Source organism: Myotis myotis, unplaced genomic scaffold (assembly GCF_014108235.1).
Source record: "Myotis myotis isolate mMyoMyo1 unplaced genomic scaffold, mMyoMyo1.p scaffold_m19_p_3, whole genome shotgun sequence".
Lineage (NCBI taxonomy): Eukaryota > Metazoa > Chordata > Mammalia > Chiroptera > Vespertilionidae > Myotis > Myotis myotis.
In genome coordinates, this window is record NW_023416335.1 from 79,870,082 (window position 1) to 79,893,838 (window position 23,757).

Sequence of the window (23,757 nt, forward strand, 5' to 3'; positions counted from 1 at the left end):
TTAAATTTTTGAAACCTTACATAAAGATTCCACATCAAGCTCAAATGGCATGGTTCAGTGGTTGAGCATTGACCTTTGAGCCAAGAGGTCATGGTTTGATTCCTGGTCAGGGCACATAGTATTACTATGATGTGTTGCAGGCTCCATTCCCAGTGTGGGGTGTGCAGGAGACAGCCAATCAATGATTCCCTCACATTATTGATGTTTCTCTCTCTCCCCCTTCCTTCCTCCCTCTCTGATATCAATAAAAATATATTTTTTAAAAGATTCCACATCAAATTTATAACAAAAAAATTTTTAACACCCTTAAAAGTTCAGGAAGGCATGGGAGAACATATTTGCCAATGTTATATCCCATAAGGGTCCAATCTCCAAAATTTACAGGGAGCTCATACAACTTAACAAAAGGAAGATAAACAATCCAATCACAAAATGAGCAAAGGACCTAAACAGACACTTTTTGGAAGAGAAAATACGGAAGGCCAAGAGACATATGAAAACATGCTCAAAGTCACTAATCATCTGAGAGATGCAAATCAAAACAACAATCAGGTACCATCTCACCCCTGTCAGAATGGCTATCATCAACAAACGACAAGTGCTGCCAAGGATGTGGAGAAAAAGAAATCCTCTTGCACTGCTGGTGGGAATGCAGACTGGTGCAGCCACTATGGAAGACAGTAGGCAGTTTCCTCAAAAAATTAAAAATGGAACTCCCATTTGACCCAGTAATCCCACTTCTAGGAATATATCCAAGAAATCAGAAACACCAATCAGAAAGGACATGCACCCCTACGTTCATAGCAGCACAATTTACAATAGCTAAGATTTGGAAACAGCCTAAGTACCCATCAGCAGACGAATGGATTAAAAAACTGTGGTACATCTACACAATGGAATACTATGCTGCTATAAAAAAGAAAGAACTCTTACCATTCGCAACCACATGGTTGGACATGGAGAGCATTATGCTAAGTGAAATAAGCCAGTTAGAGAAAGATAAATATCACATGATCTCACTCATTTGTGGAATATAATGAACAATATAAACTGAAAACAAAATAGATCCAGAGATAGAGAAGCATTGAACAGACCATCAAACTTCAGAGGGGAGGCAGGGGAGGGTGTGTATGTGTGGGGGGGCGGGGGAAGGGGTAAGAGAGCAACCAAAGGACTTGTGTGCATGCATATAAGCATAACCAATGGATACAGACACTAGGGGAGTGAGGGCATGTACTGGGGAGTGGGCATGACCAGGGAGAGGTCAATGGGGGGAAAGGGAGACATATGTAATACTATATGTAATATTTAAACAATAAAGACTTTAAAAGAAAAAATAAACTTTCAGTTGGAATCAGAAATGTTAAGCTATGATTTTAAAAATGCTTTTCACTTTGATCTCACTATAATGTTTTTAGCACAAAAAGATATTTTATACTGTTAACCAATAACATATTTAGAAACAATTTTTTTTTTTAAATTCAGGAAGAAATTGCTTTGGTTATAGTAAGAATCTTAAGGAAAACAAGATGAAACACTGATTATGTCAATAAATTCGGTTAGATGCAAAAGTCTAATTTGGGGAATTAGCTACTTAAAGTTTATCAGTGACAATATATTGTTTCATAAATTTTTTGTTCTAAAATGTGTTTTTAAATATTTGAATGTGGGATGATTCTAAAGACTAAATTATTTCTAGCAAACTATAGCTCCAACTTGTTAATGGATCTCAACTGGACGTTACCCATCAGAAGGATGCCTAAGAGCCATCTTGTTAGTTATATGGGACAGACACACGATTTTACGTAACTTAGTTCTGAATCTAATTAATCACATTCACTGAAATAGGCAGTTAACATTTTTTACTGATACAGAGTTTATTTACCATTTTTCAAATCAATTTCATCAAATTAAACATTTCTCAGTTATTTATTATGTGAAACAACAATTATTTTATTTCTAAGCAAAATTTATTATGAAATACTTCAACTGAAGAGAAAGAGAATACATTCTCATACCCATCACCCAGCTTTACATTAATATTTTACCATATTTTGTCTCAGATTCTTAAGGGGAAAAAAAGTCATATATAGTTAAAGCCTCCTATGTATCCCTCTACAGTCTCATTTTATCGCTCCCATATTCTAAAAATGATGTTGCCCCTGTCTGTCCACCTTTACTATATATGTATCAATAAGACTATTATTTTATGTACATTATTTGGACTATATGTATCTATTTTATTTTTAAAATTTTTTATTCAAATTATGTTTGAAGTAATTGAATCATAGTTACGAAATGACACTCAACTGTTTAGTAGTCAAATACACTGAGGGGCCAGATTATTATGACCACCTGACGTTTGTAGGCAAATTAGCTATAATTTCGTGCTGAAGTTTTTAGAGGGCCAGACAATTATAAATAGGGAAGCAGGTTGTTTACCTCGACAGTAGAAGTAATTTTTTTCTGAAGATATGGGTAAACAACGCGATTTAACAGCCTTTGAACGTGGGAGATATATATATGTGTGTGTGTGTGTGTGTGTGTGTGTATATCTATATCTACATCTATATATCTATATCTATCTATCTATATATATATATATATATAGATAGATAGATATAGATATATAGATATAGATATATACTAGAGGCCCAGTGCAAAAAAATTTGTGCACTCGGGGGGGAGTGGGGGGTCCCTCAGCCCGGCCTGTGCCCTCTCACAACCTGGGACCCCTTGGGAGATAACAACCTGCTGGCTTAGGCCTGCTCCCGGGTGGCAGAGGGCAGGCCCAATCCCTAGGTGCAGCCCCTGGTCGGGCTCAGAGCAGGGCCGATTGGGGGGTTGGGGCACCGCCCCCTGTCACACTCAAGGCAGAGTCGATGGGGAGGTTGTGGTGCCACCTCCTGTCACGCACAGAGGAGGGCCCATCAGGGGGTTGGGGAGCTCCCCCCTGTCACTCACAGAGCAGGGCCCATCAGGGGGTTGAGGAGCTACCCCCTGTCACTCACAGGGTAGGGTCGATAGGGGAGTTGGCACACCGCCCCCTGTCACACACAGAGCAGGGCGGATCAGGGGGTTGGGGCGCCGCCCTCTATCACCCACAGAGCAGGGCCGATCAGGGGGTTGGGGCGCCTTCACCTGTCACAAACAGAGCAGGGCTGATAAGGAGGTTGTGGCCCTGCCCCGTCACACACACAGCCGCAGGGCAATCAGGGGGTTTGGGTGCTGCCCCCTCACACTGATCCTGGTGCCGGGAGGCCTCTCAGCTCCGCTGATCCCAGTGCTGGGAGGCATATTACCCTTTTACTATATAGAATAGAGGCCTGGTGCACGGGTGGGGCTGGCTGGTTTGCCCTGAAGGGTGTCCTGGATCAGGGTGGGGGTCCCCACTGGGGTGCCTGGCCAGCCTGGATGAGGGGATGATGGCTGTTTGCAGCTGGTCACACACCCTTCAGGGTGGGGGTCCCCACTGGGGTGCCTGGTCAGTCTGGGTGAGGGGCTGAGGGCTGTTTTCAGGCTGGGACTGAAGCTCCCAACTGCTCCTTTTTTTTTTTTTTTTTTTTTTTTTTTTTATTCTGGGCCAGCTTTAGCTCTGAGGCTCCAGCTCTTAGGCCTCCGTTCCTGAAAGCAGGTATCTGGTTTGTTTCAGTTCTCGAAACTCTGTATCAACTCCAGCTCTGAGATCCCAGCCAGCTGTAGCGTCTACATTTGTTACAATGTTTGAAACTGCAGGCTCAGAGGCCTGCAGCGGCAGGCGGGGAATGTTGGTTTCCCCCTCACTGAAGCAAGCAAGCCTCATGTTAGTTTCAAGCTGCCTGGCTGCCGGCCGCCATCTTGGCTGACAGTTAATTTGCATATTTCCCTGATTAGCCAATGGGAAGGGTAGCAGTCGTACGCCAATTACCATGTTTCTCTTTTATTAGTGTAGATATTCAACTTAATATGAAATGTATCAACTACTCATTTATTTAGGGTTCTGAAGGGTTTTACTCCTCTCCCCAGGGTACTAGAACACAGTAAAATGCTGAATGGGTAAAAAGTCATCAATAGTAGGCATTTTGTTCCTAGGAAAGATAATGGAAAAACTCTGAATCATCATAAACTACCTATTTTCTTCATACTCTTTGTAAACTCTTCACATACTTCAATGTGATGACACTGCCCTAGAGAACTCTTGCACATAAGTTAAAGCAACCAAGTGCAAGAATGTTCCCAAGCTGGAAACAATCTAATGTCATCAACAAGAGACAATGAATACACTCTGGTATAGGCAGACAATGGAACACAGCACTGCAATTAAAATTAAAATAAGTCCCACAGAATTGAACGAAAGAAACAAGTTACTACAGAATATATATGGTGTGATTCCACTAACAAAGTTCAAAGGGGTAAAACTATACTGAATTGTCCCATTATAATACTAAGCATCCATTTAATATTTTGATATAAAAATAAGATGCATATAAACTAACAATTAAGCCAACACCTCATTTTTATAGTTTTACTACAAATTTTTTTAGTTTCACTGTTATAGGACTATTTTCTAAAACACAGAAAATAACCAAATTTCTTTCATTTACATTTTTTATATTGTACCATACAACTTTGCACAACCACAATGACCACTATATGACAGAGCATCCATCACATAGATAATGAACTTTACATGGCTTTACATCATGTAAGGTCATACTCGTTCCTGCTACCTTGAAGAACTTCTAATACATAGAGTAGAAGACAAGGCAAGGATAGATCCAAGAAAACACAAATTTTATAAAATAAAAGACCTTATCTAAGAAGTGGCTGCCTCTAGGCAGCAAGACTGAAAATAGGAAGCGGTAGAAGAGAAAAGCCACTTTCCCTTACAAGCTCTTCTACTAGATTTTAAACAATGTACATATATCACTTCATAAATATACTAGAGGCCCACTGCACGGATTCGTGCACCAGTGGGGTCCCACAGCCTGGCCTGAGGGGATCAGGCCGAAACTGGCTCTCTGACATCCCCCGAGGGGTTCCAGATTGCAAGAGGGCGCAGGCCAGGCCAAGGGATTCCACCAGTGCACGACCGGGAGGGACCATGGGAGGGCTCCAGGGCATGTCTAGCCCATCTCGCTCAGTCCCAATCGGCCGGACCCCAGCAGCTAGCTAACCTACCGGTCAAAGCATCTGCACCCTGGTGGTCAGTGCGTGTCATAGCAACTGGTCAAATGGTCGAACAGTCAGACACTTAGCATATTAGGCTTTTATTATATAGGATATTTACATTTATATTTTATTGATTTCAGGGAGGAAGGGAGAGGGGGAGAAAGTGAGAGAAACATCAATGATGAGAGAGAGTCATCATCAGCTGCCTCCTGCACTTCCCACACTGGGGGTTGAGCCCAAAAGCCTGGCATATGCTCTGCCTAGGAATTGAACTGTGACCTCCTGGTTCATAGGGCGACACTCAGCCAGGCAAAAATTTTAATATAAAAATTATTAAATCAATCTTCATACAAACTCCAAGAAGCATTTATATTGTTTATAGCTCCTTTTTTTAATGCTAGCAATTAAACTCAGGCTACAAAATAAAGAGTTAAGAAAGAGATAATACCATACTGCTCAGCAATTAAATGAAAGGGAAATTCTGAATTCCTATAAGGGGAAGAGAATGAAAGTGAAAAGGAAAGTTTAGGGACAGTTTTCTGATTATGAGGATGGCTTTAATTCAGATATTTATAACTGGAAGAAAGGAAATCAAAATGGTTCTACACAAAAATTTGCACAACCAAAGCTCAGCTGTATAGTTAGTTTCTTCCCCTCTGACAACAAAGCAAAAAGAGTGGGATCTCTAGACATTTGTAGCATAGCTCAACAGTCATTTTTATTACAGTACACAGACTACTGAACAAGACACAAAGGTAGAGATGACACAAAATATTTTTCTCTTTAGATTTCCCATACTAATGGGAGAAAAAGATTGCACCAATAGCCCAAAACTGCTCTAATTATTTGAGTTGTCTCAGTGGTATTACTAATTTAACTTCCAAGCAAAAGAGCAAAATACAATTTGCTGGTGTAAATATAATTGATGAAAAAAAATTATTTCAGACCATTCAACTGATGGGACTTTTCTTCCCAATCCTACAGGAGTCTGTGAATACCTATGTCCCATTAGATGGGATGTAATGTAAGGCCAATCTACAAATATGCAATCTGTGATATAGTTAAATGTCCAGAGAAACCTAAATAATGTTATCCAAGTATCACATGGGGGAAAATATTACTCCCTCCCTGACTCAAACAATTACAAATAATAATAGTGTATTTCCCTGGAGAGAAGGTTTTCAAAGACTGTAAATGCTATCATAAATCAGGAAGGGAATTTTTTTCCCCCTAGAACCCCAAAGATAAGAGAACAGAGAGAGACACCATACAACACCAAATAGAATTAAAAAACAACAAACTAACATTGGCAGAGTGATGGTTCACTAAGATGGAGAGCAGGTCAATTACACTGGAAAATAAAAATAACTAGTTTCATTCTATATTGTGGTCAATATGGCAGCCGGTTGGGGAGCAGGAGGGCAAAGGCAGAATTACAGAAGAGGAAAGAAGGAAAGCCACAAAGTTGAAAAACACAGCCAGCATAAAATGGAATAGAGAAAGAGATAACAGGTAGGGAAAGGAGGTTAAATATGGGATGATCAACTACTGCAGTCACTTTTCTTACTTACTAGGGGCTGTGGGCTTCAAAATATAGGGGTGAGCAAAAGTAGGTCTTCAGTTGTTCGTATGGAAAAATATATAACACAAGAATAAACTCTCATGCAAATTCAAAACTATAAACCAACTTTTCCCACTCCTGAATTATTGCTTAAAACTTCAAATATTACAATGCTAAATAACGGATTAATCGTTCTTCCTAAACCTGTAAACTCTTTTTCTGAAAGTGTGACCTGTATAACAATCATCTATGGCACTTATTAAAAATGCAGATTGATAAGCCAAATTCTAGGCCTAATGAATCAGATGTCTTGAGTTGAAGCCAGCTGATTGTTACACCAAAGGTTGAAAATTCCCACTTTAAAATATATAATACCAGGTAGGTGTTTTTACTTTGAATGGGTATAATGTGCAGACACCAGACAGAGATTAAGCTGAGCTGAGGGTAACATGCCTTTTAAAATTTGCCATCCTTAAATTTACCAGGACCTGCCTGAGTAGCCAATGGTTTAATGCAGCAAAATAACATTTTGCCTATTCATATGTGCTTGTCAAAGGTTGAAAAAGACAGAGAAATAGAAGAAAACATCTCTGATACCAAGAGCTTATATTCTTTTACAGATACTCTTCTTAACCTCAGTATATGCTCTTTTCTTCAACACTCATAATTCCTAAAGATCCATATACTTTACTGACATTTTTTTTTATTTTTTGTTAATCCTCACCCAAGAATAGTTTTTCCATTGTTTTTTATTTTATTTTTTAAAATATATTTTTATTGATTTCAGAGAGGCAGGGAGAGAGAGATAGAAACATCAGTGATGAGAGAGAATCATTGATCAACTGCATCTTGCACTCCACCCACTGGGGACCAAGCCCGCAACCCGGGCATGAGCTCTGACCAGGAATCAAACCAAGACCTCCTGATTCATGGGTCAACGCTCAAACACTGAGCCACACGGGCTGGGCTCCATTGCTTTTTAGAGAGAGTGGAAGGGAGGGAAGGAGGAAAGGGTGTAAGAGAGAGACAGAGAAACATCAATGTGAGAGGAACATTGATTGGTTGCCTTTTGCACACACCCAGACCAGGACCAAAGACAGAACCTGTACCCCAAGTATGTGTATGCCTTGCTGGGGAATCGAACCTGAGACCTTCTGGTGGCAGGCCAACACTCTAACCACTGCGCAACACTGGCCAGGGCTTGCCTGGCTATTTTAAGTCTCAACCACCTTTCATCTCTAGGCAGTCTGAATCTGAGTTTAACTTTTTAGTGGTTTGGCTCCATTCTTCACCTATTTTACGAAGCCCTGTTTTCTCAGTAAGTATCTAAGTTTGTTAGGATCAAGCTCATGTTTTCTAGCCTTTTATACCGTTTGTTGCTTAAAACAATGACCACCACCTTGTGGAGACTCTAATATTGAATTGGGTTAGGAGTCTTGGAAATTTAGGAGATTCGACAGTTATATGCAAAGTAATTTTAAAAATCCAAATTCTAAACATAAAGGTAAATCTGAAGTAAATTTTAACAACCCCAATAAAACACATTAAAAAGTTAATAAACAAAGATTTTGTATTCCCCAGAAGATTCTAAAAGTGCCTGGTATGTAAGGTCTCAAAGGAGGAGAAAAGATATGGCAAATGGAATGAGATTACTAATTATGGGAAAGTTAAATTCCAGTATTGTTAGAGTTTAGAAACCTCTAGATTTTGTAAACTCATATGAAAAGTTTTATGTATAAACACTCCTTCTATACACACACTTTAATAAAACAAGGCATCATATTAAACAGTATTTGCCCTCCTAAAATTAAAGCAGAAATAAACCTGTCTTTGTAACTAGAAGTTCAAAGTAAATTCCCAACTTCTTATATTTTCACCTCCCGTAGGCCAATCTTAAGTAAGCAATGTCACAAAACAATGCTCCATGAAAAAATTCTAATAGTGGAAAAAAAAGTTTGCAGAAATTAAACAAATGTATCATCTCTCTGAAAAAGAAAACTAGCTTGAACACATTTTCAAAATCATTGGTTAATTTATTTGGTTGCTTATCACCAAGCAATTTAATTAAGGCTTTATTTAGTCTTAAGGAACTACAGACCATTTCAAACAAAGCATCACTTGTCGGAGTGGACTAGCATGAGCAGCTCTGGGTTAGCACAGCACAACCTTGAGCAATTCACAGGACCTCTTTGGGCCTGTTTCTTCAGTTATAAAAGTGACGCAGTTGGACGATCTTCGGCCTTTTTTAGTGCTAAAGTTGTGTAAATCGGTAATTCTAAGTTTAATTCTGATGACTCAGTTTAAACTTATATTCAACCTTATGAAAGGAAATAGTGGGTAGGGGACTATCTAATAAGTTTTAATGGCCTGTCCTTGCGTCCATACTTTCTTTTTCCTCCCTTCTCCTTGAAGCCGCATCTCAGCCTTCTTTACATAATAGTTTCTTAATTTTAAGAAACTAAATTCTTCTACTTCTCTTTAATACATAAAATCTTAAATATTTGCTTATTTGTGTGCCCCTTGATTTTTCTCTTATGGGTCACTGGCTTTTAAAAATGAAAAAAAAATTTCTTAAGGCAAAAAAGTTTCATTAGATTTTTCACACAAATCAGACAAGAAGTAAATATAGCCTTGGCTAATATGCAAACAAAGATGACAGCAAATGGCTAAGAATAAAATGTCTGTAGTGCCTTATTGATCTGTTAATATCAACAATCCTTTTAAAAGATTAAGAAGTAATAATTGACTGCCATTCTATCTTCCCTTTCATCTGACAGGCCTTCAAGCACTTAGAAAGTTCATAACAGCAAACTTCCAAAGAGCTAGCTAAACATAATCATAGTCGAACATAATAAAGTTGGCAAGTTTTATTTCCAAGAACTTTATTCATAATCATTGCATATTCTAACTTTACTTTCAAATTTTAGTTTCACAAATAACTTTAGTAACTAAAATACTACTATATCCAGCTTCTCAGAGTACCTAGAACTTCAAGACATACCAGAATGTACACTTGCCAAAATCTCATAAATTTCAATAATGATAAATACTTCAGGAAAGGACTTGACAATCTTTTCTTTTATGAAGGATATTAATTTTGTGTATTTTCATATTTATATTTTTCCCATTGAGAAGTATTTATATTTTATCTCTTTTATCACCATTTGTCCCCCATACCGTCCACCTCCACCCACTCCCTTCCTCTCCTCCCCAAACACTGTTGTCCCTGTCCATGAGTTCTTTCTCTCTCTCTTTTTTTTTCTTTCTTATTAAAATACAAACCAAGCAAATGTTAAGAACAGAAGGAAGACCAATACTTTTTAAACAAATTAAAATACTATGTTTTCATAGAAGCTAGTTAGGCTTTTAAGGTTGTTACTCCGAACAAGTTTCTAGTATGAATCTTAAAACTTTATTATTTTTTTTCTAATAGTAAATGAATCATTCTAGTCTTTGTTCCTTTTTATTTGAGTCACTTTACTTGTTAACTAAATGGCCATTCATATTACTTAAACTTCTATTTTGTTTTCAAAAGTAAATGTTTTAGTATCATTTCATTAACTTAAGAAGAAGAAAAGGATAGAACAGTCAAGGAGCAACATCTACAACAGTTGTCCCAAAAGTTCCCCTTAACTAAATGCCAAAACAAAACCATTGTTCTTAATGTTTTTTTTTCTTAACACCCATATCACACATAAGTACAGTTTCTTGAATTGTAACTTCTTGCTACCCTCAAAATACAATTAAAAATTTTAAAAGTTAAAATCTGACCTAGTATGCTTTGTGAGCTAAAAAAAAAAAAGAAAAATCTCCTTTATTCTCAAGTCATACGGGGGGGGGGGGGGGGGGGGCAATCACACAAAATATAAAGAAAGCTTTACCAAAAACGCTCTATAACTTTCCAGAATTTGAATGCTTGTTTCCCCCTAGTAGTTAAGTGTAACCAGGCATGTGACTGACTACATTTTTTCAGAGTTAAAGAACACACTCAGTCATGTTCTTCGACAGGTAAGAACCACCCTCTGTTTACCAGCTCAGGAAACAGCCAGAAGCAAACACCCAAAAACATAACGTTACCTTCAAATATTCTCATTATCTTTAGATACTGTCCTTTGGGCTTGAAAATAAAAAGCAATCCGGCAAGTTTTATGCTGTTAAAATGGCTCCTGTAGATTGGGGAAGTGGTGTCTGTGCTTCAGCTTATGAGTCATACATGAAACTAAGTGTTTCTAAGAGAGGCACGCCCATGTTGCTGTGGACCCAATTATTCTGCTAGGTCAAACATGCAAATCTACAGGTAAAAACGGGGGAGAGGTATAAAAAAAGGAGCAAGATAGAGCAAAGGAGCAAGATCTACCTTGATTAAACCATTACTCAGCTAATGCTAATCACCATAATTTAAAATTTACAATAAAATACAACCAGAATCTACAAGGAGGCAAAGTTAAAAAACTTCATGTTATTTTAAAAAAGAAAATCTCAATTTAAAAAGTAATTTTAATATATCAAGTAAAAAAATGATGAATGAAAAAAAAAGGCATGGGAAGAAATGAAAGGAAGATAGCAAACTTTCTGGCTTTTAATGTAACAATGAACTGGTGAGTCTAACCTGGCTACTCATTAACCCTTATATAAAAGGGGTGTATTACTATGTAATCTGAAAAAGCTAGCAAACTGCAATATCAGCTGTAGCTTTATAAGTTCACTAAACAGATAATATCCACTAGAAAATTCAAAGTTCAGTGGAAAAATAAGTGGAATTTAATCTGGTTTATGCAAAAATAAATAAATAAATAACAAGTGCAGGGTTAGAAAGGAATTGAAGTTCAACATAACAAAATGATTTCAAACTGCAAACTTGATAAAACCCTATTTTAAATAAATTATCAATGCAATCATAGTTCAAAACTCTACTGCTTCCAAGAGATAGCCAAAGTTTTCTTTACCTTTCAAACAAAATTCTCCACAAACAAAAGTGTACCATGTGCCAAGCACCCTGCTGTACCATACATGTCTAGCTTGAGGGTACCAGCAAAAAATGTGGCTAGTGAAGTTTTGCTCTCCAAGCCACCATACAGCTGACAAGGTGCACAAGCTGAAACATTACTATAATTACTTACCCTGTGCCCTGAGTGAACATTTATTAATTTATTCTAAGAACTTAAATTGATCAAAATGGCTTGAAAGCTAATGCTTTCGAAAAGTGCTTTAAATGACAAAGTCCAAGTCACTAGCTAGCCTTCATCCTAATGTTTCACAAAAAGTAAATGGGATTTGGCAAGGTGCTCTCCCCTTTAGTTAATTAGTTGGAAGTGATTATTCTGCTTTACTAGAGGCACAGCTGAGAGTTGTCACTGACTTAGACAGGAACTTTACAAACTGCTACGAAACATGACAATGAACATCTTGCTGACTATTAAGTGCCTATTTATTCCATTCTGAACACTGCTTGATTTGCTTATCTTTTATTAAAATAATCCCCATAGTTAAATAACTTAATAATAAAATTATGCTAGGAAGAAAAAAAATCATTTTTTCTACTGTCAAATGTCATATTTAGTTTAATTTTAGCTCATTTATCCAGAATGACTATTCAGTATCCAAACACCAAGAAAAAGGTCCTCTGAGTAGTCACAGGAAATGTTCACTATAAAACCCAAGTCATTTCCCAGAGCTGAAACTTAATTTACACAATATCCATATAAGCCTAGTAATTTGATTATCTTTTAGCTAATTAGAAATGATAAGGAGTGAAGAGGGAATAGAGAATAGATGATGTCAAAACAAGTGGCAAAGATGATAATGAGAGAATAAAATTTTAAAAACCTATAAAACTATAAATAAATATAATGTAAAAAGTACTGGGATCTGAAGCTAGCCTGTAAGGCAGTGATGGCGAACCTATGACACGCATGTCAGAGGTGACACACGAACTCATTTTTTTGGTTGATTTTTCTTTGTTAAATGGCATTTAAATATATAAAATAAATATCAAAAATATAAGTCTTTGTTTTACTATGGTTGCAAATATCAAAAAATTTCTATATGTGACACGGCACCAGAGTTAAGTTAGGGTTTTTCAAAATGTTGACACACCGAGCTCAAAAGGTTCGCCATCACTGCTGTAAGGTCAATATATTCTACATTCTCCTTAAGTATATCACCATACAGTGAAGTGCCTCAAAGTCAGCATAAATTATGATAAAGGTTTTTAAAAGACAAAGTGAATAACATCAAGTGTGTGAAATTTTTTATGAAATATAGATACATAAAAGGATAAGCTTCTGCTACTGAGAAAATCCATTTATATAAAACACATTACTTGACAATGGCAGATATTTGGACAGTAATTTAAAAGAAGTATTTTTGGCCACACATATACTAGTATATAAGTGAAGTGAAAGATAGAAAGTTAAAATAATTACTCCTCTTCAATAGAAATAAGTATTTTAGCTGTTCCTAAGGAGATTATTCCAGAGTTGCTATTAAAATATATTGCCCCTTTAACCAGGAACATCCCTATTAGCATTATTTTATCACCCACAGGAACTAGATCCTGGTTCTATTCAGAACCCCAACAAATCAATCCCCACAGGGGAAAAAAACAACACAAAAACAAATAAACAAAAAATGGCAAAGCAGCACAGGTTCTAGAGCCAGTCTACTTGGGTTCAAATCCCAGTTCTGCCACCTATTAGTTGTGTAATAATCCTGGGGATTACTTAACAAGGATGTGCCTTCACTTATTTAGTACCCACCTCAAAGAATTATTGGGAGAATTAAAATCAGTCCATGTACTACTATCCTATATAATAAAAGCATAATATGTGAAATGACCAGTCACTATAACACACACTGACCACCAGGGGGAAGACACTCAATGCAGGAGCTGCCCCCTGGTGGTCAGTGCACTCCCACAGGGGGAGCACAGCTCATCCAGAAGCCAGGCTCACGGCTTGCAAGCGCAGTGGCCACCTCCACTGCAGGCAGGCAGTAAGGGGAAAGGGGTCCTGGACTGTGAGAGCCCCAGATAGCAAGGGGATCGGGCCTAAGCTGGCAGGCGGACATCCCCTGAGGGGTTCTGGATGGCAAAAGGGTGCAGGCCGGGCTGAGGGACGCCCCCACCCCCTGCCACAGTGCATGAATCTCGTACACCGGGCCTCTGGTTTGGAATATAAATAACTCACAAATAAGAAAACAAACCAGTTTTTAAAACGGTCAGACCATCTGAACAAATACTTCATCAAAAGAGAGATACAGATAGCAAATACTGAGCAAGAAAAGATCTTAACATTACTCAATAAGGAAATGCAATTTAAAGTCAGAAGAGTACTATACAACATTGAAATAACTTTCCCCAAAAAAAGTGCTTAGTGAGGATATGGAGCAAAAACAATCCTCATACATTATTTGTGGAAATGCAAAGTGGTATAGCGTATTTAGAAAATTCTTTATCAGTTTCTTATAAAGTTAAACATATACATATTATACAATCCAGCAGTCCCATTCTGAAATATTTACTCTAGAGAAATGAAGACATATGTCTATTCAAAAAAAAAATTCTACGCAAATATTTATAACAGTTTAATTAATAACCACCAAATACCGAAAACCCAAATGTCCATCAACTTGTGAAGGGCTAAGCACATTGTTGTATAACCATACAACAGAATAGTATCCTATCTAATAAAAGAGAAACATGGTAATTGGCGTACAACCGCTACCCTTCCCATTGGCTAATCAGGGAGATATGCAAATTAACTGCCAGCCAAAATGGCGGCCGGCAGCCAGGCAGCTTGAAACTAACATGAACTAAAAAGCCAGGCAGCTTGAAACTAGCTTGCTTGCTTCAGTGACGGAGGACTCCAACGTTCCCTGCCTGCCGCTGCAGGCCTCTGAGCTGCAAGCAACTATGTAACAAACATAGAAGCTAAACAAAACCCCAGAAACCTGCCAGGCTTCAGCCAGCAGGATCGCAACATTGTAAGCAAAGGCCAGAAACCTACTTTCAGCAGCGGAGGCCTAAGAGCTGGAGCCAAGCCTCAAAGCTAAAGCTGGCCCAGAATAAAATAAAAAAAAGAAAAAGAAAAAAAGGAGTGGTTGGAAGCTTCAGTCACCCCCAGCCTGAAAACAGCCCTCAGCTCCTCACCCAGACTGGCCAGGCACCCCAGTGGGGACCCCCACCCTGATCCAGGACACCCTTCAGGGCAAACCAGCCGGCCCCCACCCGTGCACCAGGCCTCTACCCTATATAGTAAAAGGGTAATATGCCTCCCAGCACTGGGATCAGCGGAGCCGCGAGGCCTCCCGGCACCGGGATCAGCGTGACAGGGGGCAGAGCCCAAACCCCCTGATCGCCCTGCAGCTCTGTGTGTGACAGGGTGTGGCGCCCCAACCCCCTGATTGGCCCTGCTCTGCGCGTGACAGGGTACAGAGCCCCAACCCCCCTGATGGGCCCTGCTCTGTGAGTGACAGGGGGAAATGCCCCAACCCCCTGATTGGCCCTGCTCTGTGCATGACAGGGGGTGGCGCCGCAACCTCCCCATTGACCCTGCCTTGAGTGTGACAGGGGATGGTGTCCCAACCCCCCAATTGGCCCTACCCTGAGCATGACTGAGTGTGGAATCACAACCTCCCGATCGCCCTGCTCTGTGTATGACAGGGGCGGCGCCCCAACTCCCCAATCAGCCCTGCTCTGAGCTCGACCAGGGGCTGCACCTAGGGATTGGGCCTGCCCTCTGCCACCCGGGAGCAGGCCTAAGCCAGCAGGTTGTTATCTCCCAAGGGGTCCCAGACTGCAAGAGGGCACAGGCCGCGCTGAGGGACCCCCCCTCCCCCCCCGAGTGCACAAATTTTTGTGCCCCGGGCCTCTAGTCAACAATAAAAAGGTATGAACTTACTGAACTGCTGAAAAACACTACAGCATACATGAATCTAAGTGCATCAGGTTGAGTGAAATAAACCTGACTCAAAATATATACCGTATGATTCCATTTATATAACATTCTGAAAAGGCCAAACTAAAAAGACAGAAGTCACATTATTAGTTGACACAGGTTGGGAGTGAGGGGAGGTAATTGCCTACTGAGGAGAACAAAGGAACAAACTGTTAGAGGCAATAGAAATATTTTTTATGGTGATGTGATATTGTTATGTGAAGCTTGAGAAAGTAGATACCTACACTAAGGGCTCTTAATGGCTAACTGGACTCAAATTTATTAAAAAACAGAGCCTAACAGCCATTTCTACACAGGGGCCTATCACACAAACTGCGCTTCAGGGAAAAGCCTGCACGGAACTACCTGCCTCTGCACAGAACTGCCTGCCTGCACTGACTCTGCCATCTGAGCCAGCCCTTATAAAGGAGTTTCCGAAATCCTATTTCAACCTACAGGACTGAGGCTTTCCATCCAATTAGAGCTGCAGCTATATACCCCTCCCCCCCCCCCCCCCCCCCATCAACATCTTCACCAACTAATCAGACCAACTTTCCATTCTGACCAATGAGGAAAGTGCCTTTGGGACCAACCAAACTATAAGGATTTGGAGTCCTCATCTGCATGAGGACAGACCAATCAGAGACCAGGAGCAGGGACTTCTGTCTATATAAGGCAGCACCCCACCCTGGCTCTGAGAGTGGACTTTTCCTTTCCACCAAAGTCTGAAGACTGGGTTTCTCCTGGCTGAGCTGAAACACCAAAGCTGTCTAACTGGAGCAGAACAGACCAGACCATGAGAAGCACAGCAGAGCTGTCTCACTAGAGAGAGGCCTGGCCCCAGGGCCAGCCTTGCTGGTTTCACAGCCTGTGCTGCATTACAACTGAACTGTTTTGCAATGAATAAACTTTCCTTTTTCACTGCACTCCAAATTGGGGACTCCTGTTAGCATTGTCAGTTGTCAGTTCTACAGGTCATAGAACTGTACACCTAAACAGGGCAAATCCTACTATATATGAAATATATTTCAATAAACCTAACTTTAAAAAAATAAACCAGCTCATGTGTATAAAGTGCTTAATGTAGTATTGGGCACTTAGTAAGCACTTCATAAACATTATTATTATTATGCTTCATAGTAGAAGCAACCAGTATATCAAATACTTCAGGATGACAAACTTTAAATCTCTCAACTATCATGTAAATAAAATGTTGCAACTTAGACTTGTGATAAAAATATACTGTACATAGTGTGGGTATGTTTATTTTTAAAATTTGATATATATCAAATCAGTATATACCTTAATACAAAGCTGTCATGGTTCCTGAAGGAATTTTCAAAATCTATATTTGAATTAGCTGAGAAAGGTTAGGTTGATTCAATTTATTAAATGCCAACTAAAGTTAAGACACTCTTTCTTTAAAACAAAATTCATAAAAAGAATTTATTGTGTCAGCAAGGACTCACTTCTTCCCTTTTATTGTTACTACTTATCCTTTAACTCAAATTTGGAAACTTAGTATGTAAAAATATAGAACAGTCTAATTTTCCTATTTAGAAATGGGCTTGAAAACGGGCTTAAAAAATGCTGAGTTTGAATCTGACTCCTAGGTCAGGAGCTAACATGCTAGCATTACCAGAGAAGAAAGAAGAAAAGATCAAACCATTAAAATGATTCAATTTATATTCTCCACTATCTAAAAATAAAATTTAAAAGACTGAGATTTATTGTTATAAATCTTTCAGTGGGACAAAACTAATTTTGTTGACATTAATACTTCTCAAAGTGTAATCCCAGGTTCTGAGCAATGTGTAGCATTTCCAAATGTGAGCTTAATGTAAAACAGTTAATTCTCTATTATCTATTGTTCGCTTTATTAAACCAACGCCTCCTTCTGGCTTCTGCACAGGTTATTAGGACCTATCCATAAGGAAGGTCCTCCTGTATAAGTGTCTGTGTGTTTTAAGGAACATACCAAAGGCAAAAGGGGCCATGGCTCTGTCTGGTTTTGCTCACTTAGTGATGTGACCCAACACACAGCAGAAACTCAGAGATTCACATGAATGAGTAAGTTTCCTAATTGATGGTACAATTATATTCTCTATGATGCTCCTAAATAATATGCTGACTGCAATCTCAAATTTTTTCATATAGGCAGGATATTTTATCTTACAATTGAATTTTAAATTCAATATTTAAAGGCAACATATATTTTACTTCAGTGGATTGTAACCAATGAGGTACCTCTGAATTGTCTAGAGAAGCTTTTTTTGAAGATACATGCCTACTCCTAGAAATAGTGGGAAGAGCCCAGGATTATAAGAACCACTGCTCTGTTGCTCTGTAGCCCTAGTACCTAATCTAGTTTGTGCTCCTCACGCAGCAGCCACTCAGAAAGACACTTGTCACCTTACTATTCAATAATCTCTAAATGTTATGAAGAGGCAATCCTAAACTCCTCTTTGCTACTCTTCAGGTAAAAGCATAATATAGAAATATAATGTCACAACATCCTAACTGTCCCTTTCCTTATTACTGCCTACTTTCAATTCACCTTTCACTCTGTTATCAGAGAAATTTTCCTTAAGGACAACTCTGTGAGGGATGTGATTATCACTCATGGCTGAAAAATAAACTGATTCGCTAGAAGCAAAATAAAAAGCTAGAGTATTTATCATGATTTCTAAGGCGTTCACAATCTGACCTCAATTTAACCATTTTCCAGCCCTATCTTCCCCACTCCTCACCTCTCCCTACTCTCTTCCCCATAGGTCGACTCTCTCTCTCTCTCTCTCTCTCTCTCTCTCTCTCTCTCTCTCTCTCTCTCTAACACACACACACACACACACACACACACACACACACACACACTCCAGCCTTCTGAAACCGTCTGGATTGCTCCGTTTCTATTTGTTTGCCTTCCCTGGATTTGGAAAGCACTTATTTCCTATCTTATCTTGTCTCTCTGCCTATTGATCCATCCTTCATAGTCTCAAGTCAAATGTGTTTTCTGCATAAAGGCTTCCCTCAACAGCCCCACTTATAGTGAAAGGAGATCTATATACAAAGAAGTGACTTACTTGATCAGCGTCAAGTTAATGGATGACTTGAGGTAATCCTATGTACTCATTCATTTAAATATTTACTAAGCACCTACTATATGCCAGGCACTATTCTAGGCCCTTGTTACACAGCAGTGAACAAAACAGACACATTGATAAATGATCCCTACCCACATTGGTGCCTATATTATAGCAAGGGAGAGAGACAAATATTATAAACTAAATATATAATAATCTACATATATAAAAGGCTAAGTGACCAGCTGACCAGCCGGTACATATGATGCACACTGACCACCAAGAGGCAGATGCTCAACGCAGGAGCTGACGAGCTGCAGTGACTTGACAGCAGTGCTTCTTGGATGATGCACAACGGAACCAGAGAGGAGAGAGCCTGATTCCTTGCGGGGTCATGCAATTCCACCTTCAGTCATGGGTTATGTTGTTGTTGGGGCACTGTGGGCCCCGAATCTGGTTTACTGCTAGCTGCAGTTCTTCTAATTAATTTTCTTTCAATATGCATGAATCGGTGCACTGGGCCACTAGTGTTAATTATAAGTAAAAGACAAAAATAAAGTATGTTAGTGATAGGGACCAAGAAGGAAAAAATAAAAAAAGCAAAGAGGAGATATGACCTTTTAGATAAACCAGCTAGACAGGACTTACTTTTACAAGCTCACTTTTGAGTAGAGACCTCTGATTGAGTAGACATATCTAAGGAAGAACATTCCAGGCAGAATAAAGCTTGTGCAGAGAGAAACCAAGATGGCGGCATAGGTAAACAACTGAAATTGCTGCCTCGCACAACCACTTCAAAAATAAAACTAGAAGACAAAACAGACATCATCCAGAACCACAGGAAGGCTGGCTGAGTGGAAATTCTACAACTAGAAGGAAAGAGAAAAGCACACGGAAACTCAGAGGTGCAGAAGTAAAGTGCAGAGGTATGGAGGCACATGTGGAAAGGGCTGGCAGCTGAGGATGCGTCGCACGTGGAAAGGGTTCGCAGCTGAGGACGCAGTTGTCTTTTTCAATCGGGAGGGAGTCTCAAGCTCCCGACTGCTCTGAACTCCAGTTCTGGATGAGCTTCTGGGGACCCAGACTCATACGGGGAGAAACTGGACTGTCTGGCATCGGTTGGAACTCGAGGGCGGCTTTCTCTCAGAGATGCTTGCAGCGATTACTGGGACACTGAGACGTGGGGCCTCTTAGGGTAGGGCTGAGGATCAGCCATAGCTGTTTGCTCCGTCCTGTTGATTCCCTGAGACCCTGCCCCACCCAAGCTGTGCGCAGAGGCTTTTGCATATGAATGGCCTGGCCCTTTGCAATATAAAATTACCTAAAAAACTGCAGCTGGGTCAGTGAGACCCAAAACATCCAAAAGAAGGCGCAAGGCCCCACAGCAGCTTATGTTGCTTCACAGCTGGGCCTCATCTGGGCACCTCCAAACACCAAACAAAGAAGAGGTATCTGCAGATCTCTCCATAGCTCCTGCTGGGGAGCCTCAGGCAGAGGCTAAATTAGCACTTCCTTAGATCCAAGAGCCAGTGTACCCAGTGGTCAGAGTGGGACCATCCAGATTACAACTCCCAATCCATAAGGGACACACTCAGGGGGCAGACTCAGTAAGCACCAAAGCCCCACTGAAGCAAGTCTTGCCCCAGAAGGGTGTCTCCAGCACAGAAGTTCTCCCACTGCAGACACAGCTGATTCTCACAGCCAATTGGCCTGGAGGTTAATTCCTCCCAGTGATACCAACAACCATCAAGGCTTAACTACAACAAGACTGTGCACAAAGCCCACAAAGGGGTGCACCAAGAGTGTCCACCTCAGGTGATTAGGGAGGCTGAGCCACTGGGCCCTATAGGACACCTAGCACACAAAGCCACTCTACCAACACAGGGAAGCATAAAAAATTCAGAGACAAAGAAACAGGACACAAATAACAGAAATGGAGGAAAGCAAACGACTGGATAGAGAGTTCAAAACCACGGTTATAAGGTTTTTCAAGAATTTTCTAGAAACCGCCAATAAATTTAGTGAGACCCTCAATAAATCTAGTGAGACCCTCGAGGATATGAAAAAGGACCAACTAGAAATTAAGCATACACTGACTGAAATAAAGAATAATATACAAAGATCCAACAGCAGACTAGAGGATTGCAAGAATCAAGTCAAAGATTTGAAATACGAAGAAGCAAAAAACACCCAACCGGAAAAGCAAAAAGAAAGAAGAATTCAAAAATATGAAGATAGTGTAAGGAGCCTCTGGGACAACTTCAAGCATACCACCATCCGAATTATAGGGGTGCCAGAAGAAGAGAGAGAGCAAGATATTGAAAACCTATTTGAAGAAATAATGACAGAAAACTTCCCCTACCTGGTGAAAGAAATAGACTTACAAGTCCAGGATGCACAGAGAACCCCAAACAAAAGGAATCCAAAGAGGACCACACCAAGACACATCATAATTAAAATGCCAAGAGCAAAAGACAAAGAGAGAATCTTAAAAGCAGCAAGAGAAAAACAGTCAGTTACCTACAAGGGAGTCCCCATACGACTGTCAGCTGATTTCTCAACAGAAACTATGCAGGCCAGAAGGGAGTGGCAAGAAATATTCAAAGTGATGAATACCAAGAACCTACAACCAAGATTACTTTATCCAGCAAAGCTATCATTCAGAGTTAAAGATCAGATAAAGAGCTTCACTGATAAGAAAAAGCTAAAGGAGTTCATCACCACCAAACCAATATTATATGAAATGCTGAAAGGTATCCTTTAAGAAGAGGAAGAAGGAAAAGGTAAAGATAAAAATTATGAACAACAAATACATATCTATCAACAAGTGAATCTAAAAAGCAAGTGAATAAATAATCTGATGAACAGAATAAACTGGTGAATATAATAGAATAAGGGACATAGAAAGGGAGTGGACTGACAATTCTCGGGGGGAAAGGGGTGTGGGGGGATGCGGGAAGAGACTGGAAAAATATCGTACACCTATGGATGAGGACAGTGGGGGGGAAGGGTAAGGGCTGAGGGTGGGGTGGGAACCGGGTGGAGCGGAGCTATGGAGGGAAAAAGAGGAACAACTGTAATAATCTGAACAATAAAAAAAGAATAAAGCTTGTGCAGCCCAACTATTGTGGCTCAGTGGTTGAGCATCTACCTATTAACCAGAAGATCACGGTTCAATTCCCGGTCAAGGCACATCCTGGGTTGTGGGCTGGATTCCCACTGCAGATCATACAGGAGGCAGCCAAACAATGATTCTCTCTCATCTCTCCCTTCTCCGTTCTTCTCTGAAATCAATAAAAATACATTTTTTTAAAAAAGCCTGTGCAAATGAGTTGAAAAAGGAACTTTGCCTGATATGACATGCAAGGAAAGCACAGAGGCAATTGAGGTTCAAATAGAAAAAATAAGGAGGACAGTAACAGGAGGAGAACAGTACTGAAACTAATAGAGAGCCGCACTGTTTAGAGATTTTAATTGGAGTTTTGAGTAGATAAATCATAAGATTTAAATGTTGTGTTGAAAACAGACAGCAGTGTCGTGTGGCTCAGTGGCTGAGTGTTGACCTATGAACCAGGAGGCTGTGGTTCGATAACCAGCCAGGGCACATGCCTAGGTTTCGAGGTTTTATCCCCCGTAGGGGGCATGCAGGAGGCAGCCAATCCATGATTCTCCCTCATCATTATGTTTCTCTCTCTCCCTTACTCTCTGAAATCAATAAAAATATATATTTTTAAAAAAATGAAAACAGACAGCAGAGGGGCAAGGATGGGAACAAGGAGAACCTAATGCAATAACCCAGAGAAAATAATAACTCAGACCAAAGAGGCAACAAAAGAGGGCGGCATAATTAAATTATGGGCATGTTGGAGGTGTTTGTTTTGAGGAATAGTCAAGAAGGATTTTGGATGGATGAAAAGTAGGTTGCGCAGGAAAGAAAGGCTTCAAAACTCCATTTTGGGCAACTGGAAGACTGCAGTTGCCGAAACTGAGATAGTAAAGACTACACATGGCAATGGTTTGGGGTAGGAGAGTATCAGGAGTTCAGTTTTAAACACACTAAGTTTGAGATGCTCATTAGCTATCCAAGCGAAGATGTCAAATTGGATATATTGTCTAATTGGAGTTGAAGACAAAGTTCTGAGGCCAGAATAGAGGTCTGGGCTAGATATACAAATTTGGGAGTCATTAAGGTAAATATGATATTAAAGCCACAAATATAAATGGTAACAATGACAGACTCTTGGGACACTCCAGTGTATAGAGGTAGGGGAGATGAGATAGAATAAGCAAAGAAGGCAGAAAGAGTACCCAGAAATGCACCAGGAAAATAAAGCAAATATGGGATTATCCTAAAATTTAAGTAAAAATTATTTTCAGAAAAAAATTTTTTAAAAAATTTAAAAAGCAAAACACACATATACATACAAACAGGGCAGGGAGGGGTGTGTCCAAAAGGAGGGAATGAAGAACTCTGCCAAATGATGACAAATCAAATAAGATGAGGTCTCAGAAAAAAAAAAAATGACAGTTGAATTTAGCAACATGGAATTGCCACTGATTTTGAAAGAATTTTTGAGTGTGGTAAATGTAAAAACAAAAAAACAAAAAACAGAACAAATTTGATGAGAGAGTTTAAGAACTAATGAGAGGTGAGAAACTAAAGATAGAAAGTAATTTTGTTGTGAAGGGGGTCAAGAAAAGATTTTTGTGGGGAGGGGTGATTGCTTTTAAGAAATGCAGTGCCTTTTCTACTGCCCAGAACATTTCATTTTGTACTGAAGTTAATTATGTACAAGTCTGTGTCTAAATTGATAAACTGGTAACCTACCTGAAGGCAGAACTATATTATGCAGCTTCTACAATCAATTGAGATTGTGGACAAATTACTTCAAACTACCATGAAATTTCAATTTTCTTCTTTGTTAAATATTGGTAGAATCTAGAGATCTTGTAATTTTGAAGATCCACTTCAGTTCTGACCTTTTATGATTCTACTAGAGGCGCAGTGCACAAATTCATGCACATT

At 39.6% G+C, this 23,757-nt stretch overlaps 1 protein-coding gene across 13 annotated transcripts in view; it reads right to left on the minus strand.

Moving 5' to 3' along the window:
* Positions 1–23,757, minus strand: part of ELF1 (E74 like ETS transcription factor 1) — a 143,409-nt gene that overhangs the window by 96,954 nt on the left and 22,698 nt on the right. For 10 of the 13 annotated variants that reach the window (XM_036298545.1, XM_036298543.1, XM_036298546.1 and 7 more), the window contains exon 1: positions 10,790–11,014. The exons of 2 other annotated variants lie outside the window; for them this stretch is intronic. The gene's annotated coding sequence lies outside the window, so the exon portion shown is untranslated. Of the gene's footprint in view, positions 1–10,789; positions 11,015–23,757 lie in introns of those variants that run through there. One more of the 13 variants, XM_036298550.1, reaches the window with a different exon arrangement.